Raw genomic sequence first — 26,079 nt, forward strand, 5'->3', positions numbered from 1 at the left:
AGGAAATAAACAGCATCCACGTGGCCCATTCAGTCGGCCATTTTTATTGCACCGTTTCTCCTGCACACAACAGGAGATAGAAGCAAGTTCCATCTCTAAAAATAAAATGGACTTACTGGACTCTTTTTCTTTTTTTTGTCACAGGAAGAAGGCTAGAAGGGGTGGTGGATGATGTCGTGAGACGCTTGGGAGGTGGATGACGTCGCCATGAGGGCCCAGTAACAACTGTACAATAAATACCTGTCTGATGACGCCTAAATCTAGCCTGGGACTAGACACGTCTTCAAACAGAGGACTCTCCTCTGACTGTGCTTCAAATAGATGGTTGTCATCTGAAAAGTGGAACACCTGGCCAACTGTAATGTAAAAGTAAAGTGATTCCTTTGGTTGATTATACTGCAAAGGAACTATGAGGACAGGAAATAAAAAATGTGTATTTTGGGGTTGGGGAAGACCTTATGTTGTCTTACCATTATTTGCCTCTAACCTCGTACACACTTCTGGCTGGAGACATGTTAATTTCCTGTTCCATATTACCAAGAATCACAGAAGAAAGCCCCATTTTTTTAAGTATTCAAAGAGATGTTCAGTAAATTACATTTCATGCTGATGCCTGCTTTCTATTGTGCCCAAATGTACAGGAGGGAGTCACAGCAGGAAAATAAAATATTTGAATAGAATTATCATATGGAACAAATCCTCCGAAGTTTTAATTCCCCGTCATTTCCCTGCAGATGCTATTCAGGATTTTAAAGATTTCATTTACATGAGAATGCTTCCCCCCTCCCTCTCCCTATGTTCCAAGCACTTTGAATATTTTTGTGCAGATTAAACTTCTTTGGGTTGCATATAAAAGCTTTTAAAATGAAAATCTTCAGGAGCCAAAAAAATAAAATAAAAAAGAGAGATTGTATCAAGTAAAAATAGCAGGATAAGTACATTTGCATCTACTGCAGCAACAAAAGAAAGTGTCATGGTAAAAACAAAATTTAGATAGCCATTTTGTTATATACATATGCATATGTACACTTACAATACAATGTAAACTTATTAAATGCCAAGTTTCAAAAATTACAATAGAGAACAAAAAGTCAAAAATGTAAAGATCATCATATTAAAATTGGGATGATCTTGTACTCAGCAATATAAAGTGATTTTCCTTTATGCAAAATCCCCACCAGCCAAATAAAACAAGGAGGATAATGAATCTGAAAACCAGAATGCAACATTTTTCCAGCCTCTCTAGTGCCTGAGATTTTCTAATGAAGGAAACATCTCCTGCTGTGTCTCTCAACAGATCGTCGAATAACACTTTTATTAAAACGTACAGTAACACAGCAGCTAGTTTTAAACTAAAGTCTCTGTACAACATAATAAGATTCTGGCTCATAAAAGTGTTTAGGTTTTCATTAAAGAGATCAATGAACCAAATATAAATTTAATCTGGTAAAATATACACACTGATTTTGCAGAATACAATTGAGACGGAATTGTAATTTGTAGGTGGCGGAACAAATCGCCTGCAAATGTGAAATGCTATGAAGTGAATGCTCAAATATAAGTTTACATCCCAACCCTATGCACGTTTACTCAGAAGTAAGTCCCACCAAGTTCATTGGGGGATTACTCCTAGGTCAATGTGCATGAAGAATTGGACCAGGCTTTTTATTTTATTTTTATTCCTGCATCTGCATTATAATTTCACTTTAATCAAAATTATGCATGTTTTTAATCTTTTCATTTTGCACTCTTAATTTTAGCAACTCTGTCATTTTCTAGTGCTAGCTCCCCTGGGTGGTATGCTATTTCTATGATAATTGCTAAATAATAATGTTGCACCTTCCACTCAATCAGATCCAGGAGCATTTCCTTCGCTGCTGCTTCACAGATTCCAACCAAATCAGCTACTGCAAGAACTAGCACTCCTGCTTTTCAAGAATAAATGAAACTGATGTCTATTTTTATTTTAATTAAATAAAATTTCCTTCCAAGGTGGTTTATGTGATCCTCCTCTCCATTTTATCCTCACAACAACAACAACAATCATGTTACATAGGTTAGGCTGAGAGGGATAGCTTCATCACATCAGGGTTATACTGTGCAACCACTGCAAATTGCATGCAAAGGACTCTGAAGCTTTCCAGTTTATAATCTGCTTTGACTGTGAAGAATTCCCATGCATCCTGATTTAATTGTGCAATAAAGCCAAAAGAATCAACCTATTTTGCTACCTGTTTAGGAGCGAATAGTTGTTTTCCTAGTGGCTACTGGGGGCGCAAGAGGAGGATTTGATATGTTAAAGTAGAAATTAAACAAATGCTTACATCTGCATAATTTTTAAAGATAAAGATCTCAAAATTGGCACAGTAATAGATATTAAGTAGAGCTTTAAGCATACCAAATTTGAATTAGATTGGGTCATCCATTGATGTTTTAATGATTTTTTTAATGTTTCCCCTCTTAAACCCTTTTCCTGGTATGCAAAGGATCTTAGGAGCGCTGCCACCAGGGGTGTGATTTAGCTAGCAACAACAACAACAGCTTTACGTTGTAGGGAAAAATTCGAGGGAAACAGGTACATGGGATGAAGCCTTGAGTGTGTGGTTCAAAGTCAGCCAGTGAGCTTCGTGCTGAGTGGGACAAGAACACAGGTCTCCCAAACTTCAGTCCAACACTCTAACCACTACACTACTCTGTCAAGATAGTCTTCAATGTGCCGGTGCTCCCTCATCTCTTGGCTTGGGAAGCAGATAGGTGAGATGAAGGTAGGAGATATAAGGGAGGAATTGAGTGCCAATGGATGAGAGCTGACTAGGAGCCTCAGTAGCAGTGCCTGAGTTTTCTCTTCTGATAAGCCTGATAGTTTACTTCCTTGTGAATATAACAAGATGTTGAGGACATAATCTAGCCAAAATTAAGCAGCTTAAAACATTCCACTGATGTTAACATACTTAAAAACTGCAATCCAAAACATACTAAGGAGATGTAAACTCTATTGGACATAGTAGGACTTACAGAGCAGAATCCAGAGGGTGCTTATGCCCCTGCCGATTCCTTTATGTCTTGCCAATTCTGATGTGCAAGCAGCCTCCATCGCATGTGCAACTGTGATTTAGCCTTCTGCGGCAATGCAAAATGAGTGGAAATGCTCACTTCTGGAAGGAGGCAGATCAGCAGAGCTTGAAGGAATCTCTGCCAACCTGCCTCCTTCCAGAAATGGGTGTTTCAACAGGAAACACTTTCCTAAGGAATACTAAATCTCCCTTTGTAAATGGTGGGTCCCACTTGTACAATGGAATTGGTGGGACCCACCTCTTGCAGAAGAGGATCAATGGGATGAAAAGGAATCGATTGGAGCACATGTGCACTGTTGGATTCTGTCTACTTTTGAATCAACAATCAGCATGCATTGGATTTCTTCCAATGAGGTCATTGTTTTATTAGGGCTGGATTGTGCCCTTATCTATATTTGCAAGGAAGCACAAAGGTTGGATCCAGATTTAAGTGCATGCAACTGGGCTGGCGGAAGCAGACTTCCCCGGCCCCTCCCTCCCATAGCAGCCCTTCTAGCCTTCTGAAAATGGTATACAGTGGGGCAAGGGCCCTTGCTGAAAGGGACAGCTGCCATGGGATGATTGGGATCCCCAAAAATCAAGTAGGGGCACCTTCTGTAAACAAACAACTTCTGTTCATGGAACGCAGATCCTGGATCCAACACCAAATATATACATGACCCAAACCTCCAAATTACCTAATTCTGTACAGGAAAAGTTTAAGAATCTTTCTGGTATCATTTGCCCTTCTAGGCTCTAGGTTAGAAGTCAGGATGGTCATCATTAATATTTGAGCTAAGATATAGAATGTTGTTCAGGCTCTACGAGGGGCTCCAGATTAGGTCATGTCCAAAGGGCAGCTGACAGTAGTATTGCAGGTGAGCATTATGGGATACCTGTTTCATATCAAAGAACCCTGAATGTCACCAACATCACTGCTTCACACTGTCATCACCAAAGTTCATATTTCCACACTTTTCATGCCATAGCTAAGCTATTATAATGCATACCATGTTATAGTGAATTAATGTTCTAATGAATATTTTTCATCATCGTTATCATCACAACAACAACAAGAAGAAGAACAGCAACAACCTTATTATGTGATTTGATCTACAAGCAATTCTCAGACTAAAGTGTTGAGAATTTGGGATGAGCTCCAAGAGTAAAATAAACCACAAGTATGGTTGATGATATCTAAAATAAACACTGAATGATATAAAAACACCTCTGGGAATAGCCCTGAGTTACAGAAAACATAACCTGATAAGTAGATGGAAATGTAGAAAGCCACACGTTATTAAGCAAATCAGATAAACAGAGATCTAATATAGCTGATCCAAATAACTTATTAAATATCACCATGCAGTAATTATGTTGTATTTCTTTATTAGGCTCCCACTACATTGCTAAGCAAAAGTCAAAATAAGCCAGATACCATTGCATTGGTGCCATTCCATCATAAACTTTGGAAGATGTGAATTCATATCTCGCTGCCAAATATGACAGCATCATGTTGAGTATTTCTCCACCCCATCCTTCATAAATCTCCATGTTTTTAACGGGTGTGTTCTTCCTGTTTCTCAGTGTCATGGGATCTCTTTGGAGGCTATCTGATTAATATTTGGATGCATTTCTGTATTATGATGAGGAAAAAACTTATCGAGGTAAAACAACATTGAATTTAGCATGCTTTAACCTTTGAGCATGCTTTTAAGCATGTGGAGAACCTAGTTTTGGGGTAGGGGGCTGTACACTATGGCAAACCCACCCCATTCCCAAATGTGGAGGATCACCCTTCACCACTGGGTAACCCCTCCCTTCACTTTGGCTGTCACCATTAAACTGCATCCCATTCATTTAACATATGCCTTTTCCCCTAAGGTCACTAGGCATGAGACAAAACCAATCAGAGGTGCCAGAAAAGTAAACAAAGAAATTAAAAAGAAATAAGGAAAGTTCATCATTTTAAGAATGTTGTCACTACTTTAAACAGGGTTTCTCTACAGTTACAGTTACTACCGGTTAGACATTAGAAGGCCCAGTTCTTATCTATAACAAAACTTAACTTAGGCCACAGCTAGACCTAAGGTTTATCCTGGGATCATCCAGGGTCCTGCCTGAGCACTAGATCCCCTGTGTGTCACCTAGATGAACAGGTTTGACCCCTGGACGATCCAGGGATAAACCTTAGGTCTAGCTATGGCCAGAGAAAGGCTTACTTCTCAGTAAACACATATAGAACTGACTTTTAATAGTGTGGTCACTTAGAAGCTTTTTTTTTTTTTTAAGTCTAAAACAGCAAACTGGAAAAAAGTGCTCTGCAACCCCATGTTTGCTTCTGAGGTCTTACTTCTGTTTACTCAGAAGTTAGTCTCTCTCTGTTCAATGGGGTTTACTCAAAGGTAAGCATGCATTGGATTTTAGTATATATGCATTGGATTTAGTACTTGGAGGGGATCTACACTAGTCAAGTTAGAATATGTCTTACTGTTTTTAAGTGTGCGTTTGGTGGTATTTCGCCACATGACGTTCAGTTTGTTGCATTTTATTGTTGTTTGTTCTCCGGTTTTTATTTTGAAGTTCTCTGCAATAAGTCATTCTATTTGTTATGATGTGGTCAATTTCATCATATTAAATGGGTTTCCTGTAGTTCTTAATTAGCCAATCGCATTCCTGGGGGCATGTTTATGTAATTTCCGCGCCCAAAGTTGGAGCCGTTTTTTTCTTTCAAGCCTCCTTTTTGCAGCCACTTCCAGTTTCACTTTTGGGAGGCTGCAGGCTGGTGGAGGATTGTGTCGGAGAGAAGAGGAAGTGGGAGGGGAAATTACAAACAGATTTCTTTTCTTAGCATGGCCAAAAGGAATGCATTCCCACGGAAAGAGAAAAGTAAGTAAACGTTTTAAAAACTGCTACGTTTTAAATCGTTCAAAAACAAAACGTTCAACGACTGTAAAAACAACATTTCTTATACTAGTGTAGATCCCCTCTTGGATGTAAATGCAGTTGAAATCAATGAGATTTACTCTTGAGTAAGGGAATCAAGCCCGGGCAATAAACAAGCTTTATTGAATACCCACACCCCTGCGATTCTGCCTTAAACCAGCCCTGGGCAGAATTGGAGAGGTGTGTGTGTTAATGGGAAGGAATGATTTAGGGGAGAGGAAATTTAAAATTCCTAAAAAAATCAAGGGATGAACCAATCTGATTCAAACTTGGCATGCCTAAAGTCCTACTTATGTAGTTCCAAGTGTCATCTCTTTATCTTTAAAAATGAGGGAGCAATAAGCATTTTGATTAATTCCCATAGGAACTCCAATGAGCGAGTGGGGAAGGCTGCCACTTTATCAGAATGTCCATCAACGACAAGAACTAATGAACTGGAGGGAGACGGAGAAGGAGCAGGGATAGTGGGTACAATAGCAGCAGGAGAGCAAACAAGTGAAAAGTGTGTTCACCGGTATAGTGACTATCGTGAAAGGGAGGAAGGCTTGCTGCGCTTATGAAACAGAGGTAAAAAATGTGCAGGCAAACCAGGGGGGAAAATAGGTGTGATTTTTATTCCACATTATCCAAAATACTGCAACACATGTCATGGAGTGTCCTACAAGGTATAAATGACCAAGGGCATGTCTAGACCAGGGGAGTGGAGAGGTATGAACTCACAATTTTATGATTGTGAGATCGCCCCCTTGTCTACACATGTGTGTGATGTCCCTGGAGGAAGAGGACATCACGCCCACCATTTTGGGTTTTTTTAATCAGAAAAAAGTTCAGGTGCTGAACAAAATGTAAGTTTTTGTTGTTGTTGTTTAAAAAAACACCTTCCACTCCCCCCACCCCACCCCCGATGGGCACCGAGCACCTGAGGAGCTCCATGTCCCATTCCTGGGTCCCAGCTCCTTGCAGTTACTCGCAAGGAGTTAGGACAAAAACGGGATGGGTGCCCACGCATCCTGCAGTCTCCGGACGAGCCCGAGACCATGGGAAAAAGTGGAATTAAACTGTAGGGACATATCCCGGGGCACGGGAGGTATCAACCCTCCCTGCCTCCGGGATCCCCTGTGCATCATGTGGATATTGCCCTGTCTAGACATGCCCCAGGAGGGATATAACATTACCATGATGAGATAGTAATCATATGACAGACGGTATAGATTTGGCCTCTAACTTGGTGGCTATCTCACACCTAAGCCTCTTTCACCAGTCTATTAGGTAATTATAAAGTATTCTAAGAATAGGTGGCAGCAGAAAAGGGCTAGCTTGGGGACCTGTAAGTTACAAGGCCAAAGAGATACTTAGGCACTAAAATATAAGCATTGGCTGAAAAATAAATCCCATTGGTGGGATTGCCCAGTGACAAAGCAGTTTATTTATTATTTATTTATTTATTTATTTATTTATTATACTTATATACCGCTCCCATAGCCAGGGCTCTCTGGGCGGTTTACAGAAATTCTAAAATTGAGATAAAAACAAGAATACGAAATTTAAAACTCTAAAACACAGTACATACACACATAGAGCATTAAAAACCAATTTAAAACTAAACATGTGGGGAATTAGGATGTGCCGCCATATGCCCAGGCAAAGAGGAAAGTCTTAACCTGGTGCCGGAAAGATAGTAGTGTTGGTGCCAGGCGAGCCTCATCAGGGAGATCATTCCACAGTCTTGGGGCCACCACCGAAAACGCCCTATCCCTCGTTGCCACACTCAGAGCCTCTCTCGGAGTAGGCACCCGGAGGAGGACCATAGATGTTGAACGTAGTGACCGGGTATATTCACGTTGGGAGAGGCGTTCCGTCAGGTATTGTGGTCCCAAGCCATGTAAGGCTTTATAGGTCAAAACCAGCACCTTGAATTGGGCTTGGAAACATACAAGCAGCCAGTGCAAGCGGACCAGAGCAGGTGTTATATGGTCAAACCTTCTGGTTCCTGAAATCAATCTGGCCGCTGCATTTTGCACGAGCTGCAGCTTCCGAACCGTCTTCAAAGGCAGCCCTACGTAGAGCGCATTGCAGTAATCTAACTTGGAGGTTACCAGAGCATGGACAACTGAAACCAGGTTATCCCTGTCTAGATAGGGGAGTAGCTGGGCCACCAACCGGAGTTTGTAGAAGGCACTCCGTGCCACTGAGGTCACCTGAGCCTCAAGTGACAATGATGGGTCTAAAAGAACCCCCAAGCTACGAACCTGCTCCACCAGGTCCCTGGTGGAGGCAGTGCTGGAGAGAAAATCTTCCATAGAGCTTAATTTTGAGAACTGCCCAGAGAGCTTCAGCTATTGGGCAATATAAAAATGTAATAAATAAATAAATAAATAAATAAGGGTTGCCACCTCTCTCTTTTTCTCACAGGCTCATCATCTTTAACAGGTGTATGGCGGGCAGGCACATCATGGTTCTCTCCATGCTGGAGATGGGTGAATATATTGAATTTGACTGCTGCGGATGGGTGAGAATGTCATTTCAGTTCATTTTTGTTAAGAATTTACCAAAATTTGCAAATTTCTTCATATTCATAAGTGAACTTGAGTTTTTAAAAATTTGAATGCAGGAGAAACTATCAGATTCGTCCATCAGTTCCCTAAATACAGATTGACATAATGACATATGGTCTATAAACTAAGAAAACACATGACAGAAATAATTGAATGGGATACAACAGGAAGCAGTAGTGATGTGTGTGAAGCAAGGCTGGTGGCCGGTCTTCACAGTGTGGATTTGATTAGTTAATTTACCAACAGAGGCTGTTTTGCCAATATACAGAGTTATCAGATGTTTTATCATCAGTGGTACGGAAAACAGGCAAGGAGTCATTCTTCCTGAAAATACATCCATATGAATACTTTCCCATGAGCTGAGATCACTAGTGAGTTGGCATATAAATACAGATGAAAAGCAAGCATTCAGATGATTGTGAAAACATGGCAGCCCAAAACAAAGCTTTGGTGTTGGGCCACTTCCTGACTTATCTAAAGGCTGTGGGCTCTGAAGATGCAAAGCTAACTATTAGTTTGAAAATAAAATGTATTCAATCCTCCATTTCTTGATTTTCCTGCTGCTTTATGCTGTCAGAAATGTAATTGGATTTTCATTATTTCTTCTAGGATATATTGTTAATTAGCACTAAGAAACAATATTGGGTGATATCGAGTTTGATGTTTATAAAAATTGAGTTTTCTTCCCCACCGTCAATAGTCTATAGGATTAAGCAATTTGGTATCACAGAAAGGCTGTATTTATGATAAGAGCCCACAATAACAGAGTATGGGGGGGGGCGGACAAATTAATGCCCCTGCTTTGTTGTCTGCCATCCAGCTCTAGCATGTTATATATTTGTTTGTGTAGTGATGGGTAAATGCCTTCAACTCAGCATGGAATTTGTTCAGCAATTCATGACCATTATTTGGTTATTAAATGAAAGAAAGAAAGAAAGAAAGAAAGAAAGAAAGAAAGAAAGAAAGAAAGAAAAGCAAACCCACATTACCCACAGTTTTTTTTTTTACTTGTGGGTGCTAATCAGAGTTCAGAAAAAGCTAAGCAAGTACCCTTAAAAGAAAATTTTAAGGCTTCAGGGGACTGCAGAAAACCCTAGAGGCTCTAGATGCTTAAAGAAAATAAGATGTGGATTCCTCGAGCAGGAATGAGTACAATTTCCATCCCTGCCCCCAATCCTCACTCTTTTTGTTCTGGACATTCACACTCCACTGCATTCCACTCCTTCGTTTGAACATATCAAAAATTAATTCCAGAACTTAAACATACACTGTTTGCCTCGGCTTTCAGTTCCTTCTGTTTATCTATGCACTTGACCATAGCTAAAACACTGCCATCATCATCACCATCACGAGTTGATTGTATATATCATTGTATATAAAAGATTCACTAGTAAAACACCACATAAAAAGAATCTTTATGCCATCATATACAGAGTCACATCAAGATTTGGGCATGGGCTTATCACATGCCTCCTCTGCTTTGATTTCCTATGAAAATTCCTTGGAAATTTTACCTCCAATTCTGCTCCCTTTTTTCATCATGTTGTTGTTGTTGTTGTTGTTGTTGTTGCTGTTGTTGCTTTAGGTGAAATTTCACTGACCTCTCCACATGAAACTTCCATCTAGAGTCTGATAACAGGACTCATCTTATACTTCAATTATTCAGGACAACTGTGCCATTCAGGTCTTATGTAACCTACCCAACAGAGATCTTTAAAATCAGAAAGCAACTAATGAGAGCCATTGTGTCTCGTGGTTAGGGTGCTAGATTGGAACTCATGTGGTCTGGGTTATATTTCCCACTTGGTCATGAAGCTCACTGGGTGAGTTTGGGCCAGGCACTGGCTCTCAGCCTGACCTAACTCACACGGTTATTCTGAAAAAAACAGCTGGTGTGGATTAGGCCAGAGTTAGAAGGCATCTGTCAATGTTCATTGCTTGTAAGTTTTTCCCATAACCTGGTTCTTGAAATTAGGTCAAATGCCAATTTAAAATCCATAGAAGCTGCATTAAGAGCCCCACATGGTGTTGGAGAACCAGACCCTGGTCTATAGTGGATCGCCCAGCCCTAAATCCCACCTGTTCATCAGCAAAGATATGTTCTTGTTCATAAAGATGTGTGGCATGTAACTTGCTAAAGATACTAATAGGCTAATAGGTCTATAATTCGACGGGTCAGATCTATTCCCTTTTTTAAATATTGGGATAATTATCACAAGCCCCCAATCCTCTGGAATACACCCTGAGCAGTCGACATGTGTGAATAGAGGTGCCAAAACAGGCGCCCACCAGTCAATCTTAGTTGACTGCAGTTCTTAGTTGACTTAGCAGTTCAGAAGGGATGTTGTCACCACCATCAAGTGCTTTACCTGATTTAAGGTTCAGAATCAGTTTTGTAAGTTGGTATGGGGGGGGGCACTCCAAAAGAGAGTTAATCAAGTCCCTCTCACAATGTTGAGGGGCTTTTCCCCTTGCATACAAGGTGCTAAAGTGAAATTCCCATGTTTTGGCTGGAATGTGATACTCTGGGCCTACTATAATAACTCTATGACTTTTCAGAGTTTCCGAATGTGAGAACTCTGTGTGTTCAGCTGAACTTTAGCCCTACATGCAAACAGGCGAACACCCACAGACATAAGGATATTGTTGCTGTCCTCTCCATGCTTCACCACTAGCAGCTGTTACCTGTGTTCATATGTTCAGCTCAGCATGGGCTTCTTAGCAAGGGCTAAAATAAACTTTACCTTAAATTTGTGTCTAGCATCTATGCCTTTGGTTCATGTTTTACTATAGAGTAACTGCAGACACTAATCCAGATCTTAAAAGCCCTCTATTGCCCACCACCTATTGGCACTAGGGTCCCAATCTGAATTTACTCTAGAGGGGGGGAAATGGGGGGAAATGATGCAACTGCTAGATAGGGATTTAAGTAATGCCTGTTTAGGCTCTAGATTTGTGCCACTGATGATGCATTTTCAAGAAACATACTATTACTAATTTTTAGCATAACTTCTATAACCACTTGCTTTAACACTGAATACAATTCAAAGACTACACAATTAATAAAAAATGTAATGATAATTATTCATCAGATTTTATATTCTCATTATATTTTTATTGTAATAATATGACCAATATTTAAGGTTTGAGGGGAGGGGGTTTAACTGGGGGAGGGGGGAATGATCCTAAAAGGATGCATCATAACTTTGTTAAGAAGAAATGATAAAAGCAGAACAGGATTGTACCAGAATGCCATCTCTTACTGTTATCAGAAGTGAAGAATTATAAGAAAATAATCTGGCACTTCTATCTGCTCAGAGCCACTATTGACTATAATAATTGCATTTTTAATAAGCATGAGTCCCTGCCAAATTTCTGCTTACTTGAAATCTATTCCTCTAGGTTCCTGCAAATGTAGATGGATTTGTCAAAAGGAACAGTGTGGTAGGAATTACTTAATTGTTGTTGATTTATTGATTTAAAACATTGTGCCCAAACTCTCAATAGCTTAAGGCTGCTTATAGCATTTTGAATGAATTATTTCTTTTTACAAAATAGAAAATAAACTTTTTTTAAAAAAAATCCATCTAAAACAGCTGCATATTAAGTCTATAGCCAAATTATCCAAAGGCATGTTGAATTATGTAGACCTGTCATCACTTTCTAAAAACAATAAGGGAAATACAGCCTTCTCAATTGAGAAGTTGTTTCACACAAACTCAGAACTTCCACAATAAAGGTTGTGCTCTTAGCAGACGGTGCACTTTAATTTTGTGCACTTAGGGTTGCCAGCTTGTGATTTTAAATATAACTGGTCAATGGGCAGAGTCTTCATAGGGGCAGAAGGTAAGGGCTGGCATGTTTGGGCAGGTTAGATGGATAGAACCTCATGGGTCCAGGCATGGAGTCAATAGAAACAAAAACATATCTTCCCTGATCAAAATAACAGATTCAACAGATTCTACAGATTCAATACCAAACCTGAAGCCCAAATACCAAATGATCCCATCAACTCCATATGTTGTGAAGGCACCATGAAACACAGCCTTGATTACCTTAACCACCAAAAGAAAGTGAGGCAAGCCCTGTTCAGACATTCCACTTCTGAGTAAAGCAAACATACAAAGCAGAAGTTCATGCTTCTCCCTCTCCCCATCATCTTTTCCATCACCCTGTATCTGTGGAGGGTCTCCGATGCCATTTGGAACCTTGGAAAATCAGAGTTCCAAATCATGTGGAGAACTTCCATGGAGAGACATGGCTCTCCCTTTCAGAAAGTTTTCTTCCATGTCTATAGGATGATAGAAACAGGGTTGGAAATGGTGACAGAGGGCTGTGGAGCTAGCACACACACCATTGTTGTGTGTGAAGCTTAAAAGGCACACAACTGATCTTATTTAAGGCACAAAGCTCCATGAACCTGCCATACATTTTTTTTTTGCTTATTTAGAAGAGCAACAGAAATAGAACGATAGGTACAGCATGGGATAGCTAAGAGAACCAAAGTTTAGTTGATAAAGGATTGATTCTGCAGGCCTAGTTTGAGCCAAAGTGAATTGTCTGGATAGCCGGTTCATCTCTTGACTTTGAAAAAGAGAGTGGTTTATGGGGAAGAGCTTGTGGTATATATAGCTTTTTAAAAAATATGTTGCCAACCACAGGGTACAGAGACAGGATGGATAAAGAGAAGTTGGGTTTTTCTGGAACTGACAAAGGGAACTGACAATGATGGGAAGCATTTAAATTTGAGTGAGGGACTTAGAAGGAGCAAGACCTTACAATAATCAATCAGCAAGCTTAAAACTTAATAGTTTACCAAGTGTAGTATTAGACATATCACAGTCATTGGGCAAAAATTATTAAAGGAGGTTTCACCTTATGTGTGGGGTTCTTGCCTTCTATCCCAGGGTCATCCCTGTTCATGTAAGTGACACACAGGGGATCCCGGGAGCAGACAGGGACGACCCTGGGATGATCCCGGGATAAACCTTAGGTCTAGCTAAGACCTCAGTTAGAGAGGGGAAAGAGCCTCTGGCAATAGATTTGTTGTAAGTCTAACCATATTCTTTCTGTTTCTGTATTCAGTAGGAACAGGGTGTGTGCCTGTAACTATTCCCTAAGAAAAACATTCTGTTCTATTTCAAACTGTTGTCTCTGTCCTTGGAAATTAGCACATCTCAGCATCGAGGGAGTCATGTCTCCTACCCCTTCCTAGGAAATGGGAACCTGTCATAAACTGTAAATTGAAATCTTGTGGAAAGTCTTATGCATTTTCTATGCTGAGAAGTGGAATGTCTGAATAGGACTGCAGTCTCCCAAGCATGTAGGTCCAAAATCATGCAAGGCTTTAATAGTACCAGCACCTCAAATTGGTCTCAGAGCCAATGGGCAATCAGAGCAGGTGCCACAGCATTGGATAAAGATGCTACCACCATCCCACAATACGATGGGTATTCGCATTGTGCTAGCAAAAATATCCAGAACTCTTTTGTACTTTTGTATTGGTGCCCAGACTGGGATCTAAGTACCAGAGTAATCCTATGGCCCCTAGAGAGAATCTGGAGGGCATAGGATACATAGGGGGCATGACAGCAATGTTCATCTATGCCACTCCTCCTGCTCTGCATAGGATCACCAAAAGCCTCTGAGTTTGGAGCTTTATGGCCATCACCATAGGATTGTGCCCTTAAATGATTAAAAACTGATCCAGAAGATTATATAAGAAGAGTTTATTTTGGTTTTCCTTACATCCTTTTCTACTATAAGATGTTGGACTGCGGGGAGGGGAAGTTTACCAAAAAAAAATCAATTTAAACATCACAAAACTTACTATTTAAATTCAGTTAAGTTGAGTAACAGTTTAGCAACAACTAAGGAGAAGTTGATATATAATTTAGTTTATCTCAGCTCATATCTTTAAATATTAATTGGCCTTTCCTCGGCAAAGGAAGTAATATTAATTATGCTGGTCTCTCTCGTTTCATTGTATTTCTTCTTGCATATACTATGGCTTTAAAGAGCACAGTGTCAGAGCTGAGAGGGAAATGATACAGTACTGTAATTAGGTAAAATAGCAACGCAGAACAGTGAACTATATTCAGAAGGTTAACATGTTATGCGATCAATGGAATAATGGCCTTTGAGATGTGCCTTGAGCCATACTAATGCTTGGATTTAATAAAGGTTAGAGATGAAGCCCAAAAAACTGAAAACTGTCAAAATCCATCAAAATTCAGACGTTGACTTTGAAATTTGAACTCAAAACTTGACAGTTAAATATCAGGAATGAACCTTGACATTAAAATTCCAACTTTGACTGACTGGATGAATTAATGAATATAATATCGACTAAATTCTATTGCAACTTTATCTATGAGATACAGTCAAATGTTGACTGCCACAGCATGTTAGCTATGAAGTGTTGGCTGCTACATGTCAAGTCCTGTCAAATACTGACTGCTATTGTATGCCAGGTGTCAGGTAATGCCAAATACTGACCACCTTCTCTCAGTGGTAGTGTGCATACATGGTTTCCATTCATAAGATCCCAGTTTCCATCCATAACATCTCCACTTTGAAAGATCTTAGGGTAGAAGGCTGAGAAAGGCCTCTCTGCCTGAGAGGTGGGACAGCTGAGGCAGAGTAGACAGAATTGGGATAGATGAATCAAGAGGCTTTTCCAGAGGCCAGCCCCCAATTTAAAGGGCTGCCAGAAGACTGACCTTCATTTTGAAGGTGTCCTGTATTTGAAGGGTTAAAATTGCAGCTCTGAAGGCAAACTGGGAGAGAAAATTGTGATAAGCTGATCTGTATTGATGAGTAAGCCATTACAGTTGGGTTTTAACATTATTTTAAACTGTTGTGCATTTTACTTTTGTTTTTATGTGTCCTGTTTTTTGTAATGGCTTTTACTAGAAAAAATAAATAAAATTTGTTTGTACTTGAAGGGTTGTTCAGCCCAAATCCAGTGTAAAGAACAATCTGAAGGAAGGTCTGGGTCTTGAGAGTGCCCATCAACAGCACATGGACAGCAGGCTGAGGAAGGCAAAGATCACCTGGCCCTAATCTACACAAAGCAGGATATTGCACTATGAAAGTGGTATGAAAGCAGTAAATGAAAGGCAGGAGCCACACTACTGCACTGACAACTGTTGGGGCCTACTGACACATACAACTTTCATACCGCTTTCATAGTGCTATATCCTGCTTGGTGTAGATTAGGCCCTGATCTCAGTTTTCCACACTATGATGAGATGAATTTCCTTTTAAATTAAAATAGTTATTTCTATGTTTGCATCTATACACAAAAATTACCACATGCAATTTTTGTGCAAGTAGTTGTCCTCTTTTCTCTTCTTTTTTGGCTATTTACAAGTGGCCACCTGAAGTATAAGGCAGCTTTTTGTGTATATATAGCAGAAGTCAGATTCTGCCAAATGCTTTTACTGCATGTCAGGTACTGGATACCGGATGGCGAATAGTAAAAAAAAAAGGATCATGAGAACACCCAGGGAATATTTGCAACTAAAATTCAGGGAGGAAAATTGTGGGGAAGGGACAAATGGACACATTAGAAGACAAGTGCCCCCATGGACTAAAAGTATGTTTTTGAACATTTTACAAATGTCCATTTGAAATGCACAAAAATACATGCAGATTTTGCCATGTAAAAAAATTAATTCACATGGAAAACCCAGAACGCATTTAGAGGTGGGAAATGGAGGAAATCAGCAGTGATGGGCTTGAGAAATCCACCCATCTGTAATGGTATAATTCTAGGGCCATGTAAAATTTAGGGATGTGCTCCGCTTCTCTTCGGTTCAGAGAAGCAGGAGCGAGACGGCCTAATTCACCTCCGGAAAAGGCAGCGGCGAAGAGAGTCGGGGGGGCTGCGGATTGAGGTGAAGAGGATCGCCTCAATTCGGAGCTTTGCCTGCAAGTAAGTGGGGGGGAGGGGGACTCATCTGACGCTGCTGGCACCACCATCCATGTGGCGGCGCCAGGTAAGGGAGCAGGGAGGAGGGACGCTTTCCTGCGTCCGTCGCGGGCTTCAATTGAGGCCCCGGATGAAGGCGGAAGTGAAGGCTGAGGCCTCTTCCGGCTTCAACCGGGGCCTCAATTGAAGCCCGTGACGGATGCAGGTAAGGGGGTGGGAGGGCTGGCCTACCTGGTGCCACCGGTGCCACCATCCATGCGGCGCCAGTGCTGCCAGGTAAAGGAGCAGGGAGGAGGGACGCTTAACTGCATCCGTCGCGGGTTTCAATTGAGGCCCCGGTTGAATGCGGAAGTGAAGGCCAAGGCCTCTTCCGGCTTCAAGTCGGGGCCTCAATTGAAGCCCGCGATGACAGACACAGGTAAGGGGGTGGGGGGGCTTATCTTGTGCCGCCGCCACTGCCGCCGTCCATGTAGCAATGGCAGCGAAGCTGGCTCTCGCTCCGTGGAGCGGAGCGGGAGACGGGCGGAGCGGCGCGAAGAGGATCGGGCCCGATCTGGATTTTCCGGATTGGGCCACGAAGCGGATTGGGGGGTCTGTGCACGTCCCTAGTAAAATGGCAGCCACTGATGGACCACCACTCAAAGAAGCTCTGCTGCTGCCTGAGCCAGTAGCAAAAATGAAGTAAAATGGAAAAGCTAAACCACCACTTGTGCCACCACAACGGTAAGTCCTTCCTGAGCTTTGTGGAACACTTTGTGCCCTACTTCTGAAATTATACATTTTCATTAATAAGTCTGAACAAAACATATTACTATGAGTTGTATCCAATGGTGTCCTTCAGCCAGTGGAATGGACATTGCTGGCAGATCAACCCCCCACCCCACCGAGCCCCTTTCATGGACTCCAAGGGCCTTACTAGACCTTCCTGTTAATCCGGTCAGGAGTAGGGGCAAGCCCACGCTGCAGCTAGCGCGGGCCGTCGCCCCAGTCTACACATGACACGCGACGGGGTAAGGGAAAGCCCCATCACGTTGGCCATTTTTTTAGAGATTAAAGGGGCCATGTGCTCAGGAGCGCACCAACGACAAAGGTAGGTTGTTGTTGTTTTTAAAAGGGTTCTCCGCTCCCCCTGCCCCCGATTTCCCCCCCATGATGTCCGATTGCCCCTTGCCCCCTGATCGCCCCCCACCCACCCGGCCGCCTTGTCCGATTGCCCCCCCACCCCCGATTGCCATGTCCGATAGCCCAGCCTGCCATGTCCAATCGCCCGCCCGCCCGATCACCCCTCCCCCGCCCGCCCGGCTGCCATGTCCTATCGCCCACACGCCATATCCAATCGCCCACCCACCATGTCCGATTGCCCACCTGCCCAATCACCTACCTTGCCCACCCGCCATGTCCAATCGCCCGCCCAGCATGTCCGATGCCCCCTCCACTCCACCCCCCGGCCATGATCTTTTATCCCCCTGGCCATGATCTCTCCACCCTGGCTCCGCTCTTCCCTCATCTCTCCCACCTTTCCCCCCCTGGCCCCATCTCTACCCCCCCCCATGATTCCCCCCCAATGGGCACAACATTCCTGTGGAGTGCTGTGCCCAGTGCACGGCTTCTCCCGGCTATTCTCAAGTAGGTTGCACAGCCGGGAAAAGCCACGGAATGGGCTAGACCTTCCGCAGCCCCGGGCTCAGCCTGGGGCTGCAGAAATATCATGCCACAACCAGTGCCAGTTATCCCGGGACAACAGAGGGTTTAGCCCGGGCTGACCCTGGGATCCCCTGTGTGTCATCTGAACGCACAGGGGTGAGCCCAGGTATCAGCCCGGGCTAAACCCTTGTGTAGCAATGGCCCAGATGACGCACAGGGAATCCCAGGGGCAGCGCGGGCTCACCCCTACTCCCGACTGGATTAACAGGTAGTTCTAGCAAGGCCCCTGGACGCACAGGGCTGAACCCGGGTATCAGCCCGGGCTAAACCCTCGTCTAACAATGGCCCAAATCTTCTCCAGGGGATTCTGGGAGGCCTACAGGGGGCTGCAGCAGGAAGGAGGAGAAGGGAAATTCCTATTGCATGAGCAGACGTCTGCTAATGTAACATTGGACTTAGAAGTGTATATGCAGTGTTGTTGTTTTTAAAAAATGTATAAACATTTGACCCCATCTAGGTATATGCAGATGTAAAGAGGCATCTGTATGCACCAACAGGCTTATGTATACCTTTCCTGAACTAGTAGCCAGACCTACGAACCTGTGGCATTGATGAGAGCATTCATGGTTAGCAACATAGGAAGCTGCAATCAATCCAAGTTAGACCATTGCTCCACCTAGCTCAATATTATCTACACCTGCCTTGCCCAACCTGGCTATTCAATAGCCATGCTGAATGGGGATAATGGAAGCTTTAGTCCAGCACATCTGGAGGGCACGTCATTGGGGAAGGCTGCTCTATGCTGGCTGGCAGCAACTCCCGACAATTTCAGAACAATTTCAGAATGCAAAATGTGTGCCCTGCCACTGAGCGATTGCCGTTCCCAGATGATCTATTTGGATGGGTAAAGAGAATGGATAGGAATGAAGTTCATTCCCCTCAATAGATGACCTGTGTAGTTGCTGTTGATCCATTCGGGCCTACGTATATACAGGCCAGTGTGTTGGATTGCAGCCATGACGTGGGCTCAATTTCCCTAATCCAGAGAATATTGCCGTGCACCTAATCCTTTTGTTTTCACTTTGGCTTTAAATATATTTATCATGTAGCTCTGCAAATTTTTAGACTGTTATCATTGCAAAGGATGTGGAATGAATAGGCTTAGCCAAGCACTTACAAGAGGGTAGAATTAGAGAGAGTTATGGCTTGCCGCAAACATTAAGTGACAAAAAAAGTATTACTTTTGTAAGCTCAGCATTGTATTCCCATTCTAAAATGTTAATGAGGTGGAAAATTAAGAGTGATAACATTGCATCGAACTTGTTTTTTTCAAAGCAGTCAAGTGTCATATTTTAGTGTTCTGCAATTCCCTTAGCCAAGGTTTATCATGCACCTGATTGGAGCTCCTTTAAAATGCAATCGGTGGTGATATGAATTATCTCCTTTAAGTGCTCATCTGTGAAGATAAAGAAGTGAATATTTTTGTTTCTTAAAGTAATTTCTAGTGTAGGATCTGGTAAGTTATGAAGCACAAATGCTTCCTATGATCACATGCCATCTCTGCTGTATTAATGAGCAAAACACCACAACACAAATCATAAATCCTACTGGAAAAGATGATAGATTTCTTTAGTATCAGCAGCAACTGTAATTACCTTCCATTTTTGTTTACGCTTTTGTGCCGTATTAAAAGAACAACAGTGTGTCTGTTGCCAGTTTTGCTTTTTAGCATTCCCTTTCTCAAATAATTTCAAAGTCTTTTTTTTAAGCATGGAAGGAAAAACCACAGTGATCATCATCTCTCTGTTCCATGGTGCTGTGTTAACACAGGCAGCACAAATTTCACTCCGTGATTCCTGTTTAGCATGCAAAACACATTAGAGAAGTAACTGCATGCAATGCTGCTATGCTTTTAGAGAAGTGAAGCCTAAGTGGACGGTGGAGGAGGTGGAATGGAATGGAATCCACTTCCTAAACAGGAGCAGTGATGTAACGGAGGGGGAGGTGTAAGGAAGCAAAACTCCAGGATGATTTTGAAAGCAGGAGTGGCCTTATCATATGCAAGGTGACATGGGTAATTGATGGACCCTTCATTGCCTTGGGAAATGAATAAAGTGATAAAGAGGCATTCAGGTTTTACTTTTGCTTGTGACGGATTAGCATACAAGAAGTCAGAGAATGAGTAAAACAATTTAGTAGAGGCCCGCTACTTTCCTTTCCTTTGACAAAGCTCCTACTTCATGACTTCCCAGATAAATGGTAACACATCTTTGCAAGATTGCTTGCATTTCTCACTGAAAGCTAACAGTAGTTGCCGCTCAGCCAGCTAAAGAACTTTTCTTTAATCTCAATGCATTTTACAAATTGAACCTATGCAGTCAGAAGCACTACTGAGATCATTGGAGCTGAGTGCCTGGAGCTGAGTATGCATAAGACTGCATTCATGCAATGTACTGCTGCTCTTTGGTGTCTCTGTATGCCTACAAATGCTCATGATGAGCTCCTGCACTTCAAAATGTACTGCTACCACAATGGATTGGAGAAAATATGTATTTTCAAAGTCAATATTATTTTAATGTGTGTATTATACTCTGGTCTTAGCTAGACCTACCTGTTAGTGCGCAATGGAGGGGTAAAGATCTCACAATGGTTTCACGAGATTCCCCCCTCTATTTACATGAGGCGCATGACAACCTCAGAGGGAGAGGTGTTGTGCCCACCATTTTTTATATTTATTTATTTATTACATTTTTATACCGCCCAATAGCCGAAGCTCTCTGGGCGGTTCACAAAAATTAAAACCATAATAAAACACCCAACAGGTTAAAAACAGAAATACAAAATACACTATAAAAAGCACAACCAGGATAAAACCACGCAGCAAAATTGATATAAGATTAAAATACAGAGTTAGAGCAGTAAAATTTAAATTTAAGTTAAAATTAAGTGTTAAAATACTGAGAGAATAAAAAGGTCTTCTGCTGGTGACGAAAGGAGTACAGTGTAGGCGCCAGCTGGACCTCTCTGGGGAGCTCATTCCACAACCGGGGTGCCACAGCAGAGAAAGCCCTCCTCCTAGTAGCCACCTGCCTCACTTCCTTTGGCAGGGGCTCAAGGAGAAGGGCCCCTGTAGATGATCTTAAGATCTGGGCAGGTACTATGGGAGGAGGCGTTCCTTCAAATAACCTGGCCCCAAACTGTTTAGGGCTTTAAATATCAATACTACCACTTTTTAAAGGGACAGCAGCGCACGAACACTCGTGCACAAAGGGTAGGTGTTGTTGTTTTTTAAAAAAATTACTTTCCCCACTCCCCCCACCTGACCCCCAATGTGCACAGTGCTCCTGAGAAGCTCTGCACCCTGTGCATGGGTCCCGGTTCCTCACGAGGAACTGCGAGGAGCCGGGACAAACTGCAGCACCCAGCCACATGTTCCGCAGTCTCGGGCTCAGTCCGAGACTGCAGAAAAACCAGGCCTAAAGGGGAGGGTGAGATCCAGAGGCAAGGGAGGGATCATCCCTCCCTGATGCTGGGATCCCCTGTGTGTCATGTGAATGCATAGAGATTATACCAGGGATTGCCATGGGATTTCGCCCCATTTAGCTATGGCTGTAGGCATCAATGGTTTCATCAATGCACCATTCAGTGCATTAAAAAAATGCTTGTAGTCAGACAGAAGCAGTGATATGGGCAACACGCATCAGCCAAGAGGTCCCCATGACATCTGCTTTCCTTGCTCTAGCATGCTTCCTGACCAGTCTTTTAATGTGCAATTATCCTGCCCCATTCACAGAATTTCATATGGGGCACAGACAAGAAGTCATCTACTTGCAATCCTTCCATGTCCCCCACCCCCGTTTCTTCCATCTTTTTTCTTACTGCTGAAAATCTGTTAAGAAAGAAAAGATGGAATGGCTACACAGTGCCTTCTGGTTGGTAGCACCATGTTCCCTCCGTGTGGAAACAGCCTTACTGAGAAGAGGGGCAGTAAAGAGTTTTCCCAGATGAAAGCCTGGCTACTGACATGAATGTTTGCAGCTTGAAAAGAAAAGCTCATATTTACTATATATCATCATGCCTCCATCTCTCTCTCAGGAATTTTAAGTTCCTTCATTTTGACAGAATAAAATGTGACATAAAATTGTAGCTCTTCTCCATCTACTTTAATACTGCAATTTCTGTGAGCTACAGAAATGAAATCTCACACGTGCATATTTTCAAAGTTACAATGATGCCTCTGCACAGTGTTCTTCTACGGGCTGCCTTGTGAATTATTTCTATACACTGTATCAGTTCATAACGGCAAAATAGTTATAAATAGGTTTTCCAGAAAGGCAATCAACTTGTCACATTCAGCTTTCTTTTTTTTGGGGGGGGGGGACTTTTCTCAATGTGAATTTCATTGCAGGTTGGTGTTTTAATATTTGACTGTAAATTTTGACATGGCGTTGTATAGACCATCACATTTTATATCCCAGGTACTGACGTTGCCAGGACTTTTCAGTCATTCCATCAAATGCATGGGAGAGGGAAAATAATGCATGCTGCAGGCCCTGTTTCTGATCTCCATCTGTTCAATATAATGTATGCATAGATCCTATGCACATACTGCTGTGTGTATGTAGAGTACTTTCTGCATGATCAGGAACTCTGGAAAATCAGGGTTGCTGAAGTGCAATAAGAATTGCATGCTCATTGGATCTATCCACACATGGCATGTATATCAGGAGTAGGGATGGCAGACACATTCCCCTGTGGATTTGGTATGATGTGGTAATTTCCAGAAGGGCAGTGATGTGAGTCTGGTGCAACAAAAGCAACATAGGCCATAGCTAGATGGGGTGATATCCAGGGGATCATCCTGGGATCATCCCTGTGCGCCCACATGATGCACAGGGGATCCTGGGAATAGGGAGGGATGATCTCTCCCTTTCCCTGGGATATCACCCTACCCTTTAGTTGCATTTTTTCCACAGCCTCGGGATGATCCCAAGACTGTGGAAAGTGTAGCTCACCGTCACGGTTTGTCCCAGCTCCATGCAGTTCCTCACAAGGAGCCGGGAACTGTGCACGGGGTACAGAGCTCCTCAGGAGCTCTGCGCCCATCAGGGGTGGGGGGGAGCAGGGTAATTAATATTTTTTAAAAAAAACCCTTACCTTTCAGTGCACGAGCACTGGTGCACTCCTTCTGTTTTTTTAAAAAACAAAATGGCGGGTGTGACATCCTGTTCCTCCGAGGTTGTTGTGCACTGCGTGTAAACAGAGGGGGAGATCTGGCGATAACAAAATCTGGATCCAACCCTAATAAACTTATTATGACATAGGTTTCCATGGATTACAGTCCACTTCATCAGAAGCGACGTTATGTTGAGTCACACAGCAATGGGAGTGGAGTCGGGGTAGAGAAGAAGATGCAGAAAGCACAATGATAAGTACATTATTACCAATAGCCATCCAATAACTAGTTGTTACAAACATTCTTGCACTAGTGAGCACACACGCAATAGTGTGATTTTTTCTTTTGTCCTTCTGTCTGACTTCAGCTGAATTAGACTTTGACCTTAGCTAGGCCTAGTGGTCTAGTGGGACAGAGGGATGAAGATCTCGGTATTTTTTTTTATCGCGAGATCTCCTCCTCTGTTCACACGTGGCATGCAACAACCTCGTGAGGAACTGCGAGGAGCTGTGACAAACCACGGTGCCCGGCCACATGGAAAAAACAGGCCTAAAGTAGAGGGCAAGATCCCGGGGCAAGGGAGGGATCATCCCTCCCTGATCCCAGGATCCGCTGTGCATCAAGTGGACACACAGGGACGATCCCAGGGATCAAGACCCGTCTAGCTATGGCCTTAGAAACTGAATCCTACCTCAAAGCCAAAGATCAAACTTCTAAATTCCCTGCACTGATAGCTTACAATATTTCTTCACAATATTAATCCCTCATTTGCACAGTGTATGCAAAGCATGCAGTATCAAGATATTTACCATGAACAGGTCATTGGATTGAGTTTCCTAAAATCTATCTACTTACAAATTGTCTATATGGTGAGGGTTAATAAAGATAAATTTAATTACATGTTGAATAATTTGAACCTATTTTCTAACTGAAGTGGTTTGTTTTTGTTGGTTTTCTCTCATGTACAAGTGTATCTTACTTTCTTCTTCTTTATTTTCATCCTTATTGTCTGTTAAGGTTCTTCTTTCTTTTAACTAGCAATGTTTCAGTGGGAGATGAGGTTTGGGGTATGTTTATGCCCAGGAACCAGCTGTGACTATTGGCCCACGTTATCTTTGATTAAAAAATGGTGCTGCAATTCTCATGGAAAATTTAATAATTTGTTTTACAAGCATGCTTCACAACGTACTAGCCCAACATTCTTGGCTGAACTCTGTAGCTGGCAGGATTTCCAATAGCAGCATAGTCATGGTGAAAAAGCCTAATTCTCTCCCCTGCAGTGCCAAGAGAAAGATTGGTGCATCACATTTATCTTCCCAAGTGACAATGCCTTCTTGGTTTGGGTGAGCTTTTGCAATTACGTTAAACGCTTTTATAACAAATGTTTCTGTCTCCCTCTTCTATTTGATGTTACTTTATAGATTTGAGAAGAAAACAGCTCTTTGAAAAACAATTACCTGAATCTACACTCTTCACAGCTTTCAACTCGTAGTCGGTAGCACCAGGGGCAGCGCTGAACAACAAGAGACAAACAGCATACAGAGAGTCATTAAGAAATTCTCCTCTGCCAGAGGAGGGGAAGAAAGGAGAAATATCCAATAACTGTTGTTCAGTCTACCCACTGTGTTATTAAACCAGTTTGGGATAGAGGGTAGTAATCAAAGATTCACATCCATAATTATGTCACGAATAAGGAGGCCTTTGTTTATCTGATTAGAAAGTCAATATTCCTCTTGCACTGGTGCCTATGTTAACAGGAGCACCATGGTTGTGTCTTCATAGAGGTTTCTTCCCACACCAATCTAGTAAGAAAACAGTGAAATCGCACTGAAGTAGAGATGCCAGGCTTAGAAAAGAACTTTAAAGGATCATTAAATCCAAAAATAATCCACACAATGCTCCAGACAATGCCAGCATATATGCAGATCCATGAGAACTGCGAAAGAGAACTGCCAACTCTACTGCGGTCAACAACAGTGCCAGCAAATATCTATCTATCTATCTATCTTGGCTTGGACCATGAGCAGACTTTATGGAGTTTGGATTTCAAATTGGCCTCTGTGGTGTCTATATAAACATATGGTAATATAAAGTTTATTACTCAAGATCTACCAGATCAATTTCGCTAATTTTTGTTTCAAACTGAAGCTTGATCAGCGTAGATGTGCAGAAACAATTCAAAGTTTGAAAAAGTTCAAAGCTCAAGCTCGCAGTTTAATAGCAAAACAGTATGCTAACAAGTATAGTCTCTCTGCCAGAAGCAAAAATTTCTTCTTGTTGTCACATTAACAAGTGAAACCTCTCTGCCAGAAACAAAGGTAATGGCTCCTGCTGGTCATTTTCTTTCTCCTTTCCCCACCTACATTAAAAATGAAAAGTGCATCCTAACAACAACAACAATAATAATAATAATAATAATTATTTTATTTCTTACCTGCCTCTCCATTTGGATCGAGGCAGGGAACAACAATAAGTATAAAATACATAAAACTGAATTAAAAACATAGAAGCAAAGATGGTGTGACCCTTCAAAAAGAACAGTCTCTTTTTTTCCATAGACAAAGATGTCTCTGTTTGCAATGGTGCTTTGTTTTCAGCCAGGCTAAAACAATTTTCAGTAATGTTGTTGTTCTTGTTCTTGTTCTTGTTCTTGTTAATCATCAACATAATTACTTGCTGAAGGCAAGAGCCTCCTCCTCCTCCTCCTCACTCTCCTCCAGCCTGGACTCAGAAGGCTTATGGGAAAAGCACAGAACAGGCCAGGCTAAG

This window comes from Elgaria multicarinata, chromosome 8, assembly GCF_023053635.1.
Source record: "Elgaria multicarinata webbii isolate HBS135686 ecotype San Diego chromosome 8, rElgMul1.1.pri, whole genome shotgun sequence".
In the NCBI taxonomy this organism is placed as follows: Eukaryota; Metazoa; Chordata; class Lepidosauria; order Squamata; family Anguidae; genus Elgaria; species Elgaria multicarinata.